Source organism: Papio anubis, chromosome 3 (genome assembly GCF_008728515.1).
Source record: "Papio anubis isolate 15944 chromosome 3, Panubis1.0, whole genome shotgun sequence".
In the NCBI taxonomy this organism is placed as follows: domain Eukaryota; kingdom Metazoa; phylum Chordata; class Mammalia; order Primates; family Cercopithecidae; genus Papio; species Papio anubis.
In genome coordinates this window covers 25,507,451-25,528,569 of record NC_044978.1, presented here as the reverse complement: position 1 = coordinate 25,528,569, position 21,119 = coordinate 25,507,451, and the positions used below count along the sequence as shown (strand labels likewise).

The following is a 21,119-nucleotide window of genomic DNA, read 5'->3' as shown; positions in this document are numbered from 1 at the left end:
GGTGTATGTATTAGTAGTAGAAACTCATTTGAGATTTAGTTTGCATTTCTCTAATACTAACACATTTATATTTTAAAGAGTTTTAAAGAAGGAAAAAGAGGAATAGTTTACTATTCCTAATCCACAATTTGATCAGGTATCAAGATAAACTATGATAATCCATGAAAATGTCTCCTAAGGAACATAGTTAACTTTATTAATTCAGAGAATGCTAGCAAAATTAAAACAAACAAAATTCTAAAATAGAATACATATGTCATAGAACAGCTAAATATTAATAGAAGTAAAAATATTAGTTTTTATTATTTTGTGGTATAATCAATGCTGATTTTAAGCTATCAAAATGCTACATACGCTTCCAATCACTCCCAAATTAAGACAAGAAATTTGATTTGGGAAAAATATTTCAAATATCACAATTTTGTTGTATTTGAGACAGACTTAAATGTTTGTATTTTCTTTCCTTTTTACAATGAAACTTCACACTTTTGACATGTAAAATGGAACAGTGTAACTTGATGTGATTAGTGTTCCTTTCTTAGACTATGTCATTCCTACTACTGGTTAGATTTGTATTTCAGATGACTACAAATAAGACAAGCCTAACAAGACTCATAATTTTGGTCTTGCAGCTGAAAAAGTTTCAATTTTAAATAAACTGCTGGCACTATCCTTGTAAAGAACTGGCAAAAACAGTTACTTTCATTGAAACTAAAGTTTAAGTGTGAATTTTGCATATTATATTCAGCCAACAAACACTTTCCTGTGAGGAAAAAAGGGGGAAAGGGTTGTTTTATAACAATGAATTTATGCAAATTTTAAGTCATAGAGGTGCTTCCTTTATATTTTCAGTGCGTAGGAAGTTTTTATGTATGACTTCTTGATTCTGATATTCATTTTAAACTTGTTACATTCAAGAAATAACTTTTCCAGAACTAAAATGAAACAGGTTGCCTGGTTAGCTTGCAGAATAATTTTAGAGTAAGCTATATACATCGTTAAAACAAATGTTATAGAAATTGTCCTTAATAAAGAAAGATAGAATGTCTATGGACTCTTTTACCTTTTACCTGCTGAGTAAAAGGTAAAATGCACCCAGGAGTTAATGTGTATCCATTTTATAAAAATTCTAAGATGATAGATGAGATCAAGTCTAACTTTTAAATTAGCATACTATTTGAATATTGAACATGTACACTCACACAAGCAGAGCTTCATGAGCAAATGGATCTTTGTATGAAGATTTAAATATTTTTTCTCTCTTCCAAATGAAGTATAATAAATGAAGGAATGAAGTTTGTACATTTTCTTTCTGTTAATTTGTTATCCAAGTTCTCCTCTTTTTTTAATGATTGCCCACTTCTGAATTAGGCATTTGTTGTTGAATGGGGTATACATAGTTTACTCCTGTTAGAAAAGCTTCAGTTAGATGTTCAAGCTCTTGAGAAATTCTCTATGTAATTCTTCTATGTAATTGTCTACAGTAGAAAAAATTGAAAGGATTCTTTTATCAACTTCACTCACTCATTTTCACTGATGTACTCTTTCCCTTCATAAAAATTTACTTAGTATTATCTATATACCAATTATTCTGCTGGGCCAAAGGGATTAAAATAAAACAACACATCAACATACTGCCTTTGATTGGAGATGCTAACCTCCAAGTAGCTAGTCAAAACAAAAATGTAAGATAAAGCAGAACAACAAGCGCAAGAGGACAAGCAATCAGACAATGGATAGGGAAGAAGAGCTAGGCATGGTGGCAGAGGACTCTTTTTGGCATTTAGGTGGACTTTACAATTATTACAACTCTAGGGTAGTTGGTATTGTGACTTGCACTTTATGGATGAGGAATCTAGGACAAAGAGAATGTAACTGACTTGAGGCAATCTTAATTGCACTATCACAGTGACAGAAAGGTGAGTTGCTATATTCTTTTTTGATTGAAAACTCTGGACAGAAATGATATTTCAATCAAGTTTGCAGCAGCCTTTGAACAAAAACATTAAAATTCTGATTTAATTTATATATCAATATTATAAAGACTAAATGTAAAAAAGTAATTCGTAAAGTAAAAATCAAGGAAAACTGGACACACAGAGAGTGGTAAAAAGTCTACTTTAAGGACTAACTTTTTAATTTCTTTTCACTGGGTTTTAAATTTTTAACCACAATGAAATTAAAATATATTATTTTCTTAATATAACTTTTGAAATCTCACTGTTCTATTGTTTTCTATACTGTAGTCCTCAAGATACCAATGGGACAAAGGGGAAAAAATGAGACCTATATATGCTTCTATTTAAGAAGCTTTGTAACTTTTAAATAGAAAGAACACATAACACATTGTTTATACCAAAACATATTTGATATTTAAAATAGGCATAATTCTGAAAAGGAATCATCCAAATATTTTAATAGAGCTTAAGTAGAATACTTTCTCTCATCAAACTTTCATTGTAACTTTATTTCTTCTATATCCAGCTACATTAATCTTGATATTTAAAATTATGGTACAGAAGTTATGAAATTAGACAACTAGGTACATTTCTTAGGATCACTGCTTCCTTGCTGCACATATTCAAACAAATTATTTTACCCTCCTAAGTCTTTCATCAGTAAAATGGTAGCAATAATAATGGCTGCCTCATAGAATTATTATAGGCAAAGCACTTAAAGCAGTGCCTGTACAGAGAAAAAAAAAATCAATGAAGGTCACCTACTAATTTTTATCTACAGTTTTATGTACTTAAAATTATCATATATATTTATCCTTCTCTGCTGCAATAATTCTGGTGCTATAGTGATCAGATTGACTTAACAATTTTTTCAGAAAAGCTCTTACAGTTCATTCTTGCTGATTAAGTATTTTTTCCCCTTCGTCAGAACACTGCTTAAAAATCATGCCATCTGTGGCACCTTCTAATGCCAACCAGGTATATATTTATCAATATCTCAATGATAACACATTTAAGCATATATAGGTAAATTGTATGACAGTATCACAGATGATGAAATTAGAGTTTAGGACCTATAATAAGTGGTAGAAATAATCATCTACTCCTTAGGTTAAGTGATTTGTTCCAGGCCACATGACATTTTTTGCAGGGCAGGACTAGATCCCATATATTCTGATTTCTACTACATGGTTGGTTTTTTTTTAGCATGGTAATATATTGTTTAACTAAGACACTTTTGTGAAAGAGGGCGCTGTAAAAAACACATTGGAAATAGAGATGATAGACAGATAGATAGATAGATAGATAGATAGATAGATAGATAGATAGATAGATAGATAGATTTGTTGTCTCAGGCAAACCAGGATTATGGCATACCAGTCATGAATTAAAAGATAAAATAGAAACTTTGTCAAGTATTTTAATGTGGAGAATTTAACATGCGGTATTTTTAAGGTATACTGAAATGAAAAAGGAAACAGGGAATACTAAGTTAGACAGTAACTGTAAGAATCAACCCGCATTTCTTAGGGTGGGAAAGCAAAAATAAAGACATTGATATTTTCAGAACTTAAAAGTTCAGAGGAGGACACCAGAGACCTAGAATTAAAATCGTTTGGGGAATGGGTACCAACTGGTCATTGCTGATACCTCAGAAATTCAACAGAGGACCCCAGGAGAGTTGGGACTCAGACCTTTGGGGAAGGCATGAGTTCCAGGTGATGATGCTACTTTAGGAGTCTGGAAAAAGGACTTGTGGTTTGGGCCTTTGAAAATGGTGTGTTTTTTGTTGTTGTTGTTGTTGTTTTCCTTGTGTGATGATTAATTTTATGTATCACTATAGCTGGGCCATAGTGCCCAGATACTCAGTCAAACTTTATTCTAAATGATTCTGGAAGTGTTTACCTATCCAATGCCTGTTCCACGATATTTTGAAAACACAGTCTGTATTTACAAGTGTATAGCTGGAGAGGAATTCTGCCTTAGATAAATCACAGGTTTTGGTTCACTAGGTACATTGTCAAAGAGCATTGTGACTCATCCATGTATGATTTAGATGATATTTTTGATAATTTTGATAATTTGATAATTTTGAGGATTTTTTGCATGAGACTTTGGACTTTAAAGTTGATGCTGGATAAGTTAAGACTTTTGGGGCTATTGAGATGAAATGAATGTACTTTGCATGAGATAGGGACGTAAGATTTTTGGGGGAGTGGCAGGGGCATAATGTGGACTAAATTGTGCCATGCCCTCAAATGCATATGCAGAAGCCTGAACCCCCAATGTGACTGTATCTAGAGATAAGGACTTTAGGAGGTAACAAAGGTTAAATGAGGTCAAAAAAGTAAGGCTCTAATCCCATAGGTTTGGTGGCTTTCTAACAAGAAGAAAAGAGAAATATCTTTGTCTCGCCATGTGAGGACACAGCAAGAAGGCTAATATCTGCAAGCAAGGAAGACAGCCCTCACCAGAAACTGCATTGGTTGGAACCTCAATCTTGGACTTCTAGCCTCCAGAACTGTGAGAAAATAAATTCTGTTGTTTAAGCCACCCTGTCTATGGTATTTTTGTTATGCTAGCCTGAGCTGACTGTTTTTTGGGTAATATTAACATTTAAATTGGTGCTGTAATTGAATGCATGTACCTGCCCCAAATTCAAATGTTCAAAGTGTTAACTCCCAAAGTGATGGCATTAGTATGTGGGGCTTTTTGGAAGGTATTTAGGTCCTGAGGGTAGAGCCCTGATGAAAGGGATTAGTGCCTTCATAAAAAAAGGTCTCAGGAGGTGTGTTTTCTCCTTCCACCATGAGAAGTTACACCAAGAATATGGTTATCTTTGAGAAAATGGGGCCTCATCAGACACTGAATATACTAGTCCCTAAATCTTGGACTTCTCAGCTTCCAGAAAGAAATACATTTCCATTGTTTATAACGGAATACCATATACTGAGTCTATGGTATTTGTAGCAGCCCAAAAGGCTAACACAACGGTAAGTAAAACAGATTACTTTCCCTAATGTGGGGGTGGGGTTTATCCAATCAGTTGAAGGCTTAAATAGACCAAAGACATATGTTTCCCAAAAAAGAATTTTTCCAGGAAGACACACTTGCAACTTGAACTAAAACTTCTCCCTCAGTCTACAGCACACTGGCCTACCCCATCAATTTTGGACTTACCAAATCTCCATAATTGTATCAGCGAATTCCTTGAAATAAATCTTTCTGTATATAAAGGCATACCACAGAGATATTTTAAGTTCAATTCCAGGCCATAACAATAAAGCTAATATTGCAGTAAAGCGAGTCACTTTTTGTTTTGTTTCCCAATGCATATAAAAGTTATGTTTATACTACCTTGTAGTCTATTAAGTGCACTAGGCATTATATCAACAAAACAATGTACATACCTTAATTTTTTAAAAAAAGAAAACCTTATTGCTAAAATAAAGCTAATGATTGTCTTATCCTTCAATGAGTGATGACCTTTTGGCTGGTAAGGGCTCTTGCCTTGATTTGTTTCTTTCTTTTTTTTTTTTTTTTTTGAGATGGAGTCTTGCTCTGTCACCCAGGCTGGAGTGCAGTGGCGCGATCTCAGCTCACTGCAACCTCCGCCTCCTGGGTTCACGCCATTCTGTCTCAGCCTTCCAAGTAGCTGGGACTACAGGTGCCTGCCAGCATGTTCAGCTGATTTCTTGTATTTTTAGTAGAAACAGGGTTTCACCATGTTAGCCAGGATGGTCTCAATCTCCTGACCTGGTGATCCACCCACCTTGGTGTCCCAAAGTGCTGGGATTACAGACATGAGCCACCCACCGCGCCCAGCCTCTTGCCTTGATTTTGATGGCTATTGACTAACTATGGTGGTGTTTGCCAAAGTTTGGGTGTCTATGGCAATTACTTGAAATAACACAATGAGATTTGCCACATTGATTGACCCTTTCTTTCACAAAATATTTCACTATAGCTTGCTACACTATTTGATAGCATTTTACCCACAGTAGAATATTTTTCAAAACTGGAGTAAATCCTTTCAAACTCTGCTGCTGCTTTATCAACTAAGTTTATGTAATATTCTAAATCCTTTGTTTTCATTTCAACAATGTTCACAGCACCTTCACCAGGAGCAAATTCCATCTCAATAAACTACTTTCACCCACACGCCTGCCACAGAGAAGATGGAGCTGATCCAGAAGGCCAAGTTGCCCAAGTGCTGTGATGATATGGCTATCTGCATAAAGGCCATGACCATGCAGGGCACCAAGCTGTCCAAGGAGAAGTGCCACCTGCTTTCCGTGGCCTACAAGAATATGGCTGGGGACTGCAGGTTTGCCTGCAGGGTCATCTCAAGCATCAAGCAGAAGACAGACACCTCTGACAAGAAGTTGCAGCTGATTAAGGACTATTGGCAGAAAGTGGAGTCCGAGCTGAGATCGATCTGCACCACAGCCCTGGAATTATTGGATAAATATTTGATAGCCAATGCAACTAGTCCAGAGACTGGTGTCTTCTATCTGAAAATGAAGGGTGGTTACTTCCAGTACCTTGCTGAAGTTGCATGTGGTGAGAATCAAAAACAAATGACAGATAATTTCCAAGGAGCTTACCAAGAGGCATTTGATATAAGCAAGAAAGAGATACAATCCACTCATCCAATCTGCCTGGGGCTTGCTGTTAACTTTTCGGTATTTTACTATGAGATTCATAATCACCCAGAGCTTGCCTGCACGCTGGCTAAAATGGCTTTTGATGAGGCCATTGCAGAACTTGATACACTGAATGAAGAGTCATACAAAGACAGCACCCTCATTATGCAGTTGCTTAGAGACAACCTAACACTATGGACCTCAGACAGTGAAAGAGAAGAATGTGATGTAGCAGAAGAGGCTGAAACTAAACCCATGGTGTCATCCTTCTTCCCTTCAATAAACCTTTTTACACATCTCCATTCCTTATTCCACTTGGATTTCCTATAGCAAAGAAACCCATTTATGCATATGGAATCACCTGTTTATAGTCTTTTCACACTGCAGCATTAGGAAAACTTCATTCCTTGATTTGTCTTGGCCTTCCTGGTGTGCAGTTACTGCTGTAGTCTTAATACCTTCATTTCATATAAACATAAGCAACTTCCAAACACTTAGGTAGAGGACGAAAAATGTATCTGGTATTTAAGTAATCTGAACCAGTTCTGCAAGTGACTGTGTTTTGTATTACTGTGAAGATATGAAAATGTAGTTACTTACACTTTAAAGAGTGTTCCACATAACTTCTTAATTTCTACATTCCCTCTCATACTCTTTGGGGTTTCCTTTCAACAAGCAACTTTTCCATGCTCCTAATATATTCCTTTTTAGTAGGAATCCAGAAGTATTAGATTGAATGGAAAAGCACTTGCCATTTCTGGCTGGAGGTCACAAATTGAAATGCCTCCTATATCACATATTATGGAGGTGTGGCAAGAGGGACTTTCCTTATTCACTCTTTATTTGCTGCTGTTTATGTTGACAACCTCCCTTCCAAATAAAAATTCACTTACACCTCCTGCCTTTGTAGTTCTGGTATTCACTTTGCTGTGTAATAGAATTAGCATGTTGCTGCCAGAATACAAGAATTGCTTTTGGGAATTAAAGTGCATGATATTTCTTAATACACTACAAAGGGGAAATAAATAAAAGTACTCAAGTCCAAGTCTACAACTTTAGTACTCTCCCATGCAGATATGTGCATATGTGAGGGGGAGTCCAGTTTGTCTAGCATTGTTATTTAGAGATTTGGACCACTATTGTGCATTGCTAACCATTGACCATTGTCCCAAAAAAGCCTTGTGAAAATGATATGTCCTATGTAACAGCAGAGTAACGTAAAATACAATTACGTTTTATAAACAACAACAACAACAACAAAACCCACTACATTATTTGGTTACCCATAAGAAGCAACTCCTGGCTGAGGCAGGAGGATTGCTTGAGGCCAGTAGTTTGAGACAAACGTGGGCAACATAGCAATACCCCATCCTGCAATTTTTTTTTTTAATTAGCCAGGTGTGGTGGTATGCATCTGTAGTCTCAGCTACTCAGGAGGCTGAGGTAGGAGGACTGGTTGAGCCCAAGATTTCAATGCTGCAATGAGCCATGATCATGCCATGGCACCCCAGCCTGGGTGACAGAGCAAGAACCCATCTCTAAAAAAATCTTTTTAAGTAAAAAAAGAAAAAAAGAAAAAAAAAAAAAAAAGAAGCAACTCCTTGTGTGTTCAAGTTTGATCACGAAATCGTAACAATTCAATCATATCTTCAGGCTCTACTTCTACTTCTTTCTAGTTCTCTTGCCAATTTGTAGTAACTTCCTCTTGTGAAGTGTTGAACCACGCAAAGTCATCTGTTAGTACTGGAATCAACTTCTCCTAAATTCCTGTTAATGTTGATATGTTGATCTCCTCCCATGAATCACGAATACTCTTAATGACATCTACAATGATGAATCCTTTCCAGAGGTTTTCAATTTACTTTGCCGAGATTCAATCAAAGGAATCACTATCTATGGCAGCTACAGTACAGCCTTAAAAACTGTGTTTCTTAAATAATACCTGAAAGTTTGAAATTACCTCTTTATCTATGGCTGCAGAATAGCTGTTGTGTTAATAGACATACAAACAACATTCATCTCCTTGTATATCTCCATCAGAGCTCTGGAGTCATCTAGGATTTGTTGTTTACTCTAAAGTGTACAAGCAGAGTAGATTTAACATAATTCTTAAGGGCCATACAATTTTCTAAATGGTAAATAAGCCTTGGCTTCAATTTAAAGTTACCAGCTGCATTATTCCCTAACAAAAGAGTCAGCCTGTCTTTTGAAGCTTTGAAGTCAGGCATCGACCTCTCTTCCCTAGCTATGAAAGTCCTAGGTGGTGTCTTCTTCCAAGAAAAGGATGTTTTCAACTACATTGAAAATCTGTTTTTAAAGGTAGACAACTTAATTTATTATCTTCGCTAGATTTTCTGGATAACTTGCTGAAGCTTCTCCTTGCTCTTTATATTATGGAAATGACTTCTTTCCTTAAGCCTCATAAACCAGCCTCTGCTGGATTCCATCCTTTTTTCTGTAGCTTCCTCAGTCTCTCAGCCTTCACAGAGAGTTGGGACCTTGCTCTGATTAGTCTTTGACTTAAGAGAATGTTGTAAATGATTGATCTTCTAACCAGACCACTAAAGCTTTCTCCATATCAACAATAAGGCTGTTTTGCTTTCTTATCATTCATGGATTCACTAGAGTAGAACTTTAATTTCCTTTAAGAACTTTACATTTGCATGAACAACTTGGCTAACTGGTAGAAGAGGCTTAGCTTTTAGCCTATCTCAACTTTCAACATGCACTCCTCACTAAGCTTAATTATTTCTAGTCTTTGATTTAAATTGAGAAATGTGACTTTTTCTTTTGCTTGCACACTTAGTGGCTATCGTAGGGTAATTAGTTGGCCTAATTTTAGTTTTGTGGTGTATCAGAGAATAGGAAGGTCCGAGGAGAGGGAGAGAGACAGGGGAAGGGCCCGATGATGGAGCAGTCAGAACACACACAACAGTCTTGTGTAGGCATGATTCAGGGTGTCCCAAAACAATTCCAATGGTAACATCAAAGATCACTGATCACAGATCACCATACCAAATATAATAACCATGAAAAATTTTTAAAATTATGAGGATTACCAAAATGTAACAGAGACTTGAAGTGAGCACAAGTTATTGAAGAAACAGTGCAGATAGACTTGCTCAACACAGGGTTGCCACAAACCTTCAGTGTGTAAAAATAACAAAATTGCATTGTGAAACACAATAAAAGTGAAGCTCAACAAAATGAGGTGTGCTTGCATATATACCATTGCTTCTATTTCTCTTGAGAACCCAAATATATTTGACTAATTCTTGTACCTGAGAAATTCAGAGAAGAGCACACTAGGAACTGAGGCTCAAATCTCTGAGGCTGGTGTGATGCTTGGCTAATGATGGTACTTCAAGCTTGTGGAGATTGGACATTGTGACCTGGGACTGAGGCCTCTGGGGAGCAGGCACTACCCATCTGCTTTTGGTATCTGTGTGTATGCACATCAAGGCTGGTTCTGAAAATGACTATATCAGCTTGAGATGTAAACCAACTGCAGTTGATTGTGTGAAACACCATCTGCTAGAATGATGTTGATCTAAACAAAATTTTTCTCCCCGCCTTCTCATTTTCCTCAGTGTCCCCAATTAGGTAAAACTAACAGCTGAAAAGTAAAGGTAGTTCTCAGAGCCTCAGGCTCAGCCTCTCCAAGAAGAGTACATAAGAGTGGCTTTGGGAAACAGTTCATCCTTGGTAGTCATGTATACGCACTTGAACTTCCATTCAAAACAATACCAGTTTTATGCTTCCATACAAGTTACACGTATAGTTGTATAAATGAAATCACTCTCACCTTCTCCCTAACAAGAGTGGTATAAAAGCTAAACTCTCACATATTCATCTCTAAGTGACCATAATTTATACTTGTCTAGTGATGTTCAGTAGTCCTCTACTTCAGTGACAATCCCACTGGAATACTCTGCAACTTCAAGACTAAATCCTACAGTAAGCCACCACCAACAAGCCTTACATAAAATAATAAATGAAATGAGGGACGAGAAAAAGAAATTAGCCAATATATACATATACATACAAACATATATATACACATATATATTCTTAATTACCCAAATATATGATAAAAATATGCATAGTTTTTATTATATGGTTAATAACAAAAGGTATAGTTGAATTTTTAACTTATTTATTTTATTATCAATGTTATATGCCTTTTGTCTTTGGTAGAAAGGAATGAACTCAAATCTTTACTCCTAGGATATCTGAATTCTCAGTGGTTTTACATATATAAATATATAACATATATAAATACAACATAAATATATACATATATAACACATGCATGCACCTGTGTGTGCGTGCACGCACACACACATATAATTTTCCATTAACCTTTGCAGTTGGACTTGGAGGCATCCTAAATAATCTTTTGGGTTTGCTGACATATTTGGAGTAGTGACCTAATTTTTCCTTGTAATCAGGATCAATCAAGCCAGCCAGTGCAATAACCTGCGTGTTGGTTCAATGGCAAGAAAGCACAAATTGGCCAAGTGGCCATTTCAACTTATAATTCACTAAAAGTATTATTATGTCTTATGCTGAAAGCACTTTTTCCTTAGGAGGTAAAAAATTGAAACTAGCAGAGTCTAAATTACAGGAAATAAAGCAAAAAAATTTTAAATGGATTATTAAGAAAAATAGCAAGAGATGTGACTCCATCCACCACCCCTTGATTCCCAGACCCATATATCCTGGCGATAGGACACATAACAGAACATATCGGTCAATGGCTCAAAACATATTTTCCATTATATAAGATAAAATCTATCTTGTTTTAAAACAGGAGATGATCTCCAAATTGCACTGGAATTAAGTTTTCAATAGACCATTCCACCATACTCTCAGGCCACCTGCTTTACAGTGATAAAGTCCATGAATAAAATCATATAATTCTCTGAGTATGAAACCACTTGGCACACTTCTTTTAGTGTGACATGAGGATCTTGGTCTTAGGAAATGTTATATGAAATAAAATGGAGGTAAATAAGGCCACAGATATTTGTGCTAATATAAAGATTTGAGGCACAAAAAGCAAATGTATATCCACAATACAATCTTGATCTAATGATGACAAATTACTATCTCCTCCCCATTGTAAGGCGTGCAATCACTCAGCAATGAGGTGACTGGCTGGCCCTCATTAGGAGGGTGCCTTTGAGGGTTTTATACTGATTTCTGTTCTTAAAAGTGTTAGGCATTCAGTAGTGATAGCAGCCAGATATGCGTTGGTAAGGAAAAGTGTACACTGTGGAGCTAACTATGTAGCCTCCAGCTCTGCCACCATGACTACATTGTACCATGGCACACTGAACAACTACCTGGATTGCTGGGTGAAAAGAAAGATCCACTTACTCTTTTAACCTGAATGACGCACCTGTATTAGTCCGCTTTCATGCTGTTATGAAGAAATATCCAAGAGTGTGTAATTTATAAAGGAAGGAGGTTGAATTAAGTCACACTTTCACAGGGCTGGGGAGGCCTCAGGAAACTTACAATCGTGGTGGAATGGAAAACAAACACATCCGTCTTGACACAGCGGCAGCAAGGAGAAGTGCAGAGTGAAGCAGGAAGCAGGGAACTCCTTATAAATAAAACCATCAGATCTCGTGAGAACTCACTCACTACCATGAGAACAGAATAGAGGAAACCTGCTCCATGATTCAATTATCTCCACCTGGCACTGCCCTTGACATGTGGGGATTATTACAATTCAAGGTGAGATTTTGGGTGGGGACACAGACAAACCATATCAGCACTTAAGGTAAGAAAAAATGCAGATGACCTGGTGCAATCTCCTTTCTTACTAACCCTCTGGTAAATTAGACTGATTATATTTGCTAGTAGGTAGAGACTTTATATTTGAAATGCCCTGAGGAGTATATATCTGGCTAAAGATGACTTACAGTAAATGGAATTCTCAGTCTTTGAGGCATAGCTCCAGGCACAGTTGGAAAATTCTCTGGGATATAAAACACAGATGTGTTTTGTAATTTAAATGTGCCCACTATGTGAGCTGATCCCACAACCTCATGTAGAGACCTCATCTGTTATTCTTCAGCCTTTTGACTTCCTGTATCCTTGATAATTATTTAATAAAGCTTGATACTGGGTAAGATCCTTGATGCAGATGACTCATTTGACAATCCAATTGGGCATGTTAGCTCACTAGGGAAAAGTCTGACTGGTATCCGCAGGACATATTTTCTTGTTATCTCGTTATTCAAAGTGTCCTCTGTAGTGGGTGATCTGTGATAATCATTCTTCACACTCTATGCTCATTTTGAAAGGCTCATCCACATAGCTCTTCTCCATTGCTCCTTGTTATCAGTTTACAAATTCTGATATTTTTCCATACACCTGACCATCAAACCAACTGTTAGCAACTAATGACAAATATGTTTATCTCTTTTTTGGGGGGTGTATCTTAAGTCAGACAAAAAAGCCAACAATATACTTAGAATATACTATTCCAAGTTCTGCCCAATTGAAAGACGGCCTTTTGACACTGCTTTTCAAGGACATTTGTGGTTGGGATTTTAATTATGCAGCATTTTTCAGCTGATGTCAGCATAACATGCAGCACTATTAATCCTAAGGAACTGCTTATCATACCACATGTTTGAACTGATTAGAGAATTCAATGCAGAAGAGACAGGTGTTATAGGACTGTTATGGACTGAATGTTTATGTCTCTCCAGAACTGATACGTTGAAATCCCAAATCCTCTAAATGTGATGGTATTCAGAGGTAAGAGTTTTGGAGATAATAAGGTCATGAAGGTGACACCCTCATGAACAGAGTTAGTGCCCTTATAAGAAGAAACAGGAAAGAATTTTCTTCCTCTCTCCACTCTCCACCATGTGATGATACAATGAGAAGATGGCCATCTGCAAATGAAGAAGAGTGCCCTTACTAGACACCAAATCAACTAGTGTCTTGATTTGAAAGTTCCAGACTAAAAAACAAAGAAATAAATTTCTGTTGTTTAGCCACTAAGTTTATGATATTCTATTATATAATGGCAGTTTGCAAATGACTAAGAAAAGGAGTTCAAGCCACCTGTCCATGCATTTGTGCCTTCCGTCTTATTTAAATATTCTATTTTTACTGCACTAGTGTTGATATATACATGTATATATTTATCTATTTCTGTAAATATATCTAAATATACCAGAAAGAGGCAGAAGATGTACCTGCTTATACATAAATATGTATGCATATACTAGTTAAATACATGAAGAGTGTAATAAGTTGTGTGTGTGTGTTTGTGTGTGTGTGTTTCATATGTGTCTCCTCTATGCCCACCATTGGATCTTTGCACACTATGGGAAATGCATCAGGTATAACACCAAAAGTTCAAAAAGTACTCTGTTCACAGAAAACACAAACCATACAGCTGTTTACTGGGATTCTCTTTAGTTTTATACAATATTTGTGTGTCTTAGTAAAATTATAAAATAAATATTGAACTTATGAATCAGCATTGAAGAATAAATCAAGAATTAAAAAGGACGTAGTTTATATACATTTGACTGATTATCTCTTAAAGGATTTTTCCTCATTTGGAAAACAGGAGTGATAAGAATTCCTACCTCACAATGTTGCTAAACGTTGCTAAAGGAATAACAGGAGATAAATATATAAAGTTTGGATCAGAGTAAACTCTCAATAAATACTTGTTTTCACAATATTTGTTATTTTTTATGTCAAGCATTATGGTAGTAAATTTGGGGAGACATAGAGGTATAAGGTGTGATATTTTCTTCCTCGGAGTTTCCAACCTAGCTAAAGACAAAATAATACAAGGGTTAAATAGCACCCTGCTTAAATTTAGAAGTCTTATGCTTGAATCCTACTCTGCTAAGCAGGTTATGTATCCTTGAGAGGGTAACTTGTTTTTTTCTGAAAGTCTATGACTTTATCTCAAATAGAAATAATCATGGATATTTCAAAGATTTAAGTAGTGATCTGCATGACACAAACACTGTAAGTTTTAAGAGTGAAAAGAAGGGCAAACTCAGTCTTAGCTGTGGTTGTCAAGAAAAGCTTCACGAAGGTGTTAGGATTGAGCTAGGCACTGAACGGACTTGAATAAGTTAAAGAGAAGAAAAGAACATTCCAAGAAACCATGAAATTGAAAGAACATGAGTAAATGTTGAGGCAGGGATAAACATGACAGATGTGGCACCAGTTGGAAAACGTAGGTATTGGATTAGAATTAGTTATGTAGGTTAAATAGAAGTAAAGGATAAATGCTTCGATTCTGGATGAGTCTCCCTGCTTTCATATCCTTGCCTTGCTGTTTACTTTGTGTGACCTTTCTGGGTCCTTCTCAGTCCATAGGTAACAAACAACAAAATATGCTATTCCAAGTTCTGCCCAACAGATGGACTTCCCTTTACCCCGGTCCTTCAGAGACATTCCTCCATTTTCTGGTTTGTCCCTAAATAACAGTATGCCTAGGTACCCAAGTTTTCCCATTTTGAAAAGGAGATAAGAGAGTTTATATCACAGAGTTGTTGCAGTGGTTAAAGGATTCAATATATGGAAAGTACTTAAAATGGCATATAGTAAGTGCTATAAAATGCTTTAAAATTACTCTTTAAATTTATGTTTCAATTTTAAAGAGTGTTAACTTACACTTAGAAAATAAAGTTAAATAAAATAATCCTGTCTCTTTCCATATTTTGTTTCCCAAGCCAAAAGAACTTTCTTCTCTGTGTTTACTTTTAAGTCCAAGTCAAATATTTGATACATGAAATTGAGTGTGAAGAGGTGGTTAAAGATAAAACACTTTCTCAATAAAAACTGTTGTATTTGGTTTCATGAACAATAAAACAGCATGCTAAAATATTTATTTTCTATTGCTTTATATTGCATCTTTCATAAGTGACAGCCTGATTTTGTAAAATATCTGTGAAGCTGTAAGGTTTCACATCATCATTTCCCTGGAAAAGTGACCAAATCCACCATGCCCAATTGGGAAGTTATTCGCAAAGTACATCAGGTAGCATAAAGTGAAGCAAAGATGTTAGTCATGGATTTCGACTCTCCCTTTCATACACAGTTCTTTTAGAAGCATACCCTTCTGGATAAGAACACAGATATTTTTCTGTCTAATTAGAGCTCTTGTCAAGTCTTACACCATGATGATAGGGAGAATTGTTCAATAAGCCCCTTGGACAGCTTCCTGAATTTATGCTACATATGTTAACAAGCCAGTGCTCCTAAGAACCCAAACTGATGAAATAGGTGACTGGTTATATGGGCACAGAGAATCATAAAAGTTCATGTTTAAAAGGATGGTTTTCCACCTTGAATACACTTCTGCCTAATTTCCATATATAATGTCCATGCCAAGTAATTTTACAGTGATGACAATACCATGATAAGAAAAGTGAAGGGATATGTGTCTTCACAATAGCCCTGAACGTAAAATGTTTTTTCCCTATTTGTTCTTCCCCATAGGGACTTACAGGAAAGAACTAATTACCTCCCCAGATCTTTTTAGGACAGTTCTGTTTGACCAAAAAGTCTCCCTTATAATAAATTGAAACCATTTCCTCTCAACCTTAGCTTTCTCCTTTCTCTTACTCATTATTTTCTTCATATTCGAGACCATCAACCAACATCCCTCCTTCAATGTGAAACTGTACTTATTTGGAGAAAAACCTCTCTTCCAAAAAAAAAAAAAAAAAGAACAAAATGGATACACTAGTTTTTTGTTGTTGTTTTTGGCCAGATGTGTGTCTTCTTTTGAAAAGTGTGTGTTCATATCCTTTACTCACTTTTTAATGGGGTTGTTTTTTCTTGTAAATTGGTTTAAGTTCCTTATAGATGCTGGACATTAGACCTTTGTCAAATGAATAGTTTGCAAAAAATTTTTCCCATTCTGTAGTTTATATGTTTACTCTGTTAATAGTATCTTTTGCTGTGCAGCAGTTCTTTAGTTTAGTTAGATCCCATTTGTCAATTTTTGCTTTGGTTGCAATTACTTTTGGTGTCTTTGTCATGAAAGCTTTGCCAGTTCTTATGTCCAGAATGGCATAGCCTAGGTTGTCTTCCAGGAATTTTGTGGTTTTGGGTTTTACGTTTATGTTTTTAATCTATGTTGAGTTAATTTTTGTGTATAGTGTAATGAAGGAGTCCAGTACCAATCTTCTGTGTATGGCTAGCCAGTTATCCCAGCAACATCTATTGAATAGGGAGTCCTTTCCCCATTGTGACCTTTGTTGAAGGTCAGACAAGTGTAAGTGTGCAGCCTTATTTCTGGGCTACAGTGTTCCATTGGCCTATGTGTATGTTTTTGTACTGGTATACCATGCTGTTTTGGTTACTGTACCTGTAGGGTGGAAGTTGGGAGGAGGGAGAGGATCAGGAAAAATAACTAATGAGTAATAGACTTAATACCTGAGTCACACAATAATCTGTAAAACAAACCCCCATGACGGAAGTTTACCTACGTAACAAATCTGCACATGTGCTTCTGAACTTAAAATAGAAGTTGAAAAAAAAAGACCACACTTCCATCCTTGGGCTGTTTGTAGAGTCTTCCAAGGAATTTAAACTAGGGCTTAAGGTGGCTACAAACAAGATTCACAGAATGTTAAATGTTATATACCATCCTATTGTTCACACTCTACCATTAATTCAACCCTTTACTACAATGCACCATTTACTGACTCAGGATGGAAACATATAAATATGCTGTCTTTTAAGGAGGGAGTTGTCTAGCTGCAGTGAGTGTGGTCAGTAGACAGCCTCTAGCTGTTACCTCCTTTAGATTTGATTCAGCTGTAGAGAGCCGCTTCACCTGATGTCACACCTTTTGTGAGAAAGTCCACAACCAGTGACCGAGTGAGCAAGGCAACAGGATAAAAGTCCAGCCGCTTGAGCCAGTTTTTGGGTAACTCTGATGTGCCACATTCTTCCTTGAGCTTTCATCCTGGTTGGCCAAGGCTGTGTTGGATCTGAACTGCATTTCAACTTTTCCTCTACTCCATCCCACTTCCTCCCATTTTCTTTCCCAAGTATTAATCTCTAAGAAATATCCTAAAGCCCCAATTCATCTTAACATCTACTCTAGAAAACGCAACTTGCAGTTCTTGGAAACTGAGATAAGAGTAGAAATGTAATAGTCTAAAAATCATGTTAATTACAGGCAGGCATTTCGTTAGGACATGAATCTTTTAACCAGAAAACCAGTTTTCTACTTTTCCATTCAGCCCCATGTCCACAGACATCCATGACACTTTGGTTAATTTGAGTTTTGCAAGCGTAATATCAATTTAAAGTAATTAGATGTAGACATTGGATGAAAACCATAAAGTCACCTGTATCCATTGACTATTCATATTCCTAGGACCTAAGAACTTCAAGCACAGGTTGCTGGTTCATCCTTCAATATCCATAAGTCAGCTAATTGCTGGTACAGTCCTAAGGGTACAGGTAAAATACAAACTGATATTGTCTCACACACATGAGCAATACCCACAAAAGCTACATCTCAGGCATATGAGATGCTCCAATAATTCCTACGCTAGCCTCTACTCCCAAATATTTTGAGAAAATAGTGTCACATATATTATCTATTTCTTTACAAAAATGTCTGGTTTTCTCCTAATTTTCTCTGAAATCCTGCTTGTAGGCTAGACATGGTGTTTTTTTTTTTTTTTTTTTTTTTTCTTTCTGGGGATCCTTTTCATAAAACCTTACAAATTATTTAACTATCTAATTGGAGACTAGATGGGTCAATACTACAAGGAGAAAATAAGGTAATCAAACATTTCTGCTGTCTTATAAAATGAGACATTTTATAGTAAGTATATATCTTCATAGTTGTCAGTCTGTTTGGGGTTGATTATGTGAGCAGGTGCAAGTAGAGTAATTTTCAAATGGTATCTAAAATCACCACTAATACTATTTCTAAATTAGTGTATCTAACAGTTAAGTGAGTAAAGAAAAACAGCCTAGGTCTTTCTGAATTATTGAACTCAGTTCCAGCAATGCAACAAGTACAGATCTTTAAAGGAGTTGCATAATTCATTATCTCCATAAACTAGCTTATTATTTGCAACTCAATATGTTGCATATTAATTTAATGGAAAATTGCATTTCCTCTGTGCACACCTAATTCATTCCTTGAGTAATCTTGATATTTCAATGGATAAAACATTACAAATACAAAATGGATACACTCAGAGGTTTACCACAGAAGACGGTTAAAATACTCCGCTTTTTGGTCAGGTTAAGAAATAAGCTTTCATTTGAAAAGGGTTCTACTGCCTTGAAGTGTCTAAGGATGGTTCAGCTTTAGAGAAAAGCCTGAACCAAGTCAACCTTCTAATGCTGAATGGAGACTCTAAAGTCTCACAGGTTCCCTACGTTTTAGATCTCTGTTATGGAAAATATCAAACCCAGCTTCTCAACCTGTATTTTTAGTACATTTTTTAAAAAAAAACTTAATTCCATATAGCACCAAATTGATGTTATATCATTTATAGTAAAACATTAATTTTAAAGTTGATTTGCTGCAAAAATATATGGAAAATAATTCATTCAATAAATACATATCTGGCATCACTCTGGGCACTTGGTATATCAGTGAAAATAAAAGAAAGACAAAAATCTCCAACAATTTCTCTCAACATTGCAAATATATTTTCTACTGTGTGCCTGAGGTAGAGAGAGAGCTTTACACGCCAGGGTTTTGTTTGTTTGGCTGATTGATTTTTAAATATCCTTGTATTATCAAGCCCAAACTTCTCCACTTGTCCTTAAATGAAGAGTCATTTAACCTGACCCCATAATATCTATCCAAAATAGATCCCATAATATCATCTCTCTATAGTCCTGATTTTCTCTATTCACCCTAATCTTTTTAAAAATCAATTTTATACCTTGGTCCATTGTATTTTTGCACCTATCCAACGCACCTGTATGGATCAATGTAAGAATAATATCTCCCAGGAACGTGTGTTGACTCTTCTAGTCCAAGACAGTTATTTTCATCTCCCAATTTCTAACGAAATTAGTTTATGTGACTATTTCCCTAATCTCCCCCAAATAGATTGGTAGACAAGACCATGCATACATTCATTTGATGTTCCCCTAGAGGCTTCAGATTATGCTGAGCGCAAGTGAATAATAAGGTATTTTTCAGTAATCTTGCTAACTTTACACGATTGTGGCCATGCTTTTAAAGGCACAGTGGCATCTCAATGGTCTCCCTCAGCAATTAAAAAGTGATTCAATTTCTCATTATCTATTTTCCATGGATGGACTAGATTATTTATAAGAATGCACCTGAAATATCACTGCAACAATTTGTTAAGATGTTATCGCTACACCATTAGAATACCCTATCAAATTCTATAAAGACATTCCAGATCTGTATTTAAATAAAGAATTCTTGTTTACAGATTTTTTTAAAGTAGGCAGCATTTACCTTTTACTTTTTATACATTTACCTTTTAAACAGATTTTTATATTAAATCTGTTTACAGATTTTTTATAAAGTAGGCAGCATTTACCTTTAAAGTAGGCAGCACTTACCTTTTATACAAGCTTGTGGAATACGAATGAACATAGCATATTCAGCAAATAATGAAAAATTATTTGAATATTTTTGACTCAGCAAGTGTACATAGAAATAGTGTAAATGAGAAGCAATATAATAGAAAATTGTATTTCATGGCAATTTTCAATTTGAATTCACTTATAGGAAGGCTTTTCACTTTATATGATAATAACTCAGTTACAAATATATTGTCTAAAAATACTAGATTTTTAATTTTTTGTTATTTTTCCCAGGTCCTTAGAGTAGGAGGATAATGGGCTATGGACCTAATAATCTTAGTAGCTATGGTAGCCAGAATAACGTTCCCCACTGTTGCCCATGTCCTGATTCCTGAAATTTGTGAATATTATTCTCTTATGTGGTCAAAAGGATTTTGAAAATATAATGAAATTAAAGATCTTGAGATGGGGAGATTATTTTGGATTATGCAGGTGGATCCAATATAATCACAGGGCCCACATAAGAGGGAGGCAGAAGTGTCAGAGTCAGAGAAGACTAAGTAACACTGGACACAGAGATGAGAGTGATGGTGGCCACAAGCCAAGAAATGAACACAGCCTCTAGAAGATAGAAGAGGTAAATAAACAACTCCTATCCAAGAGCCGCTTGAAGAAATAAGCTCTGCTGACCAATTTTAGATTTCTGAACTTCATAACTATATAATAAAATGTGTGGTGTGTTAGGTTACTAAATGTGTGGTAGAAGTAGGAAACTAGTAGAGTGGTCTATATTGTCTAGCAGCCATCTGACTTTGAGGTAACATAGCTTCCTCTTGTGTATGATCTGAGCTACCTTTAGTTTATAATAATTTACCATAGTTTTTCATTTCATGTCTAAGTAATAAAAACTGCTTTGTAGTTATTTTAGTTTCTTAGGAGAAAAATAACTATGTGATGTAACATTTCC

General features: G+C 35.8%; 1 protein-coding gene and 1 pseudogene across 1 annotated transcript in view; one reads left to right on the top strand and one right to left on the bottom strand.

Annotated features, from left to right (window-relative positions):
- MARCHF1 (membrane associated ring-CH-type finger 1) overlaps positions 1-21,119 on the bottom strand; it is an 820,720-nt gene that overhangs the window by 382,074 nt on the left and 417,527 nt on the right. The window lies entirely within an intron of this gene.
- On the top strand, positions 1,733-6,934 carry LOC101009857 (annotated as a pseudogene).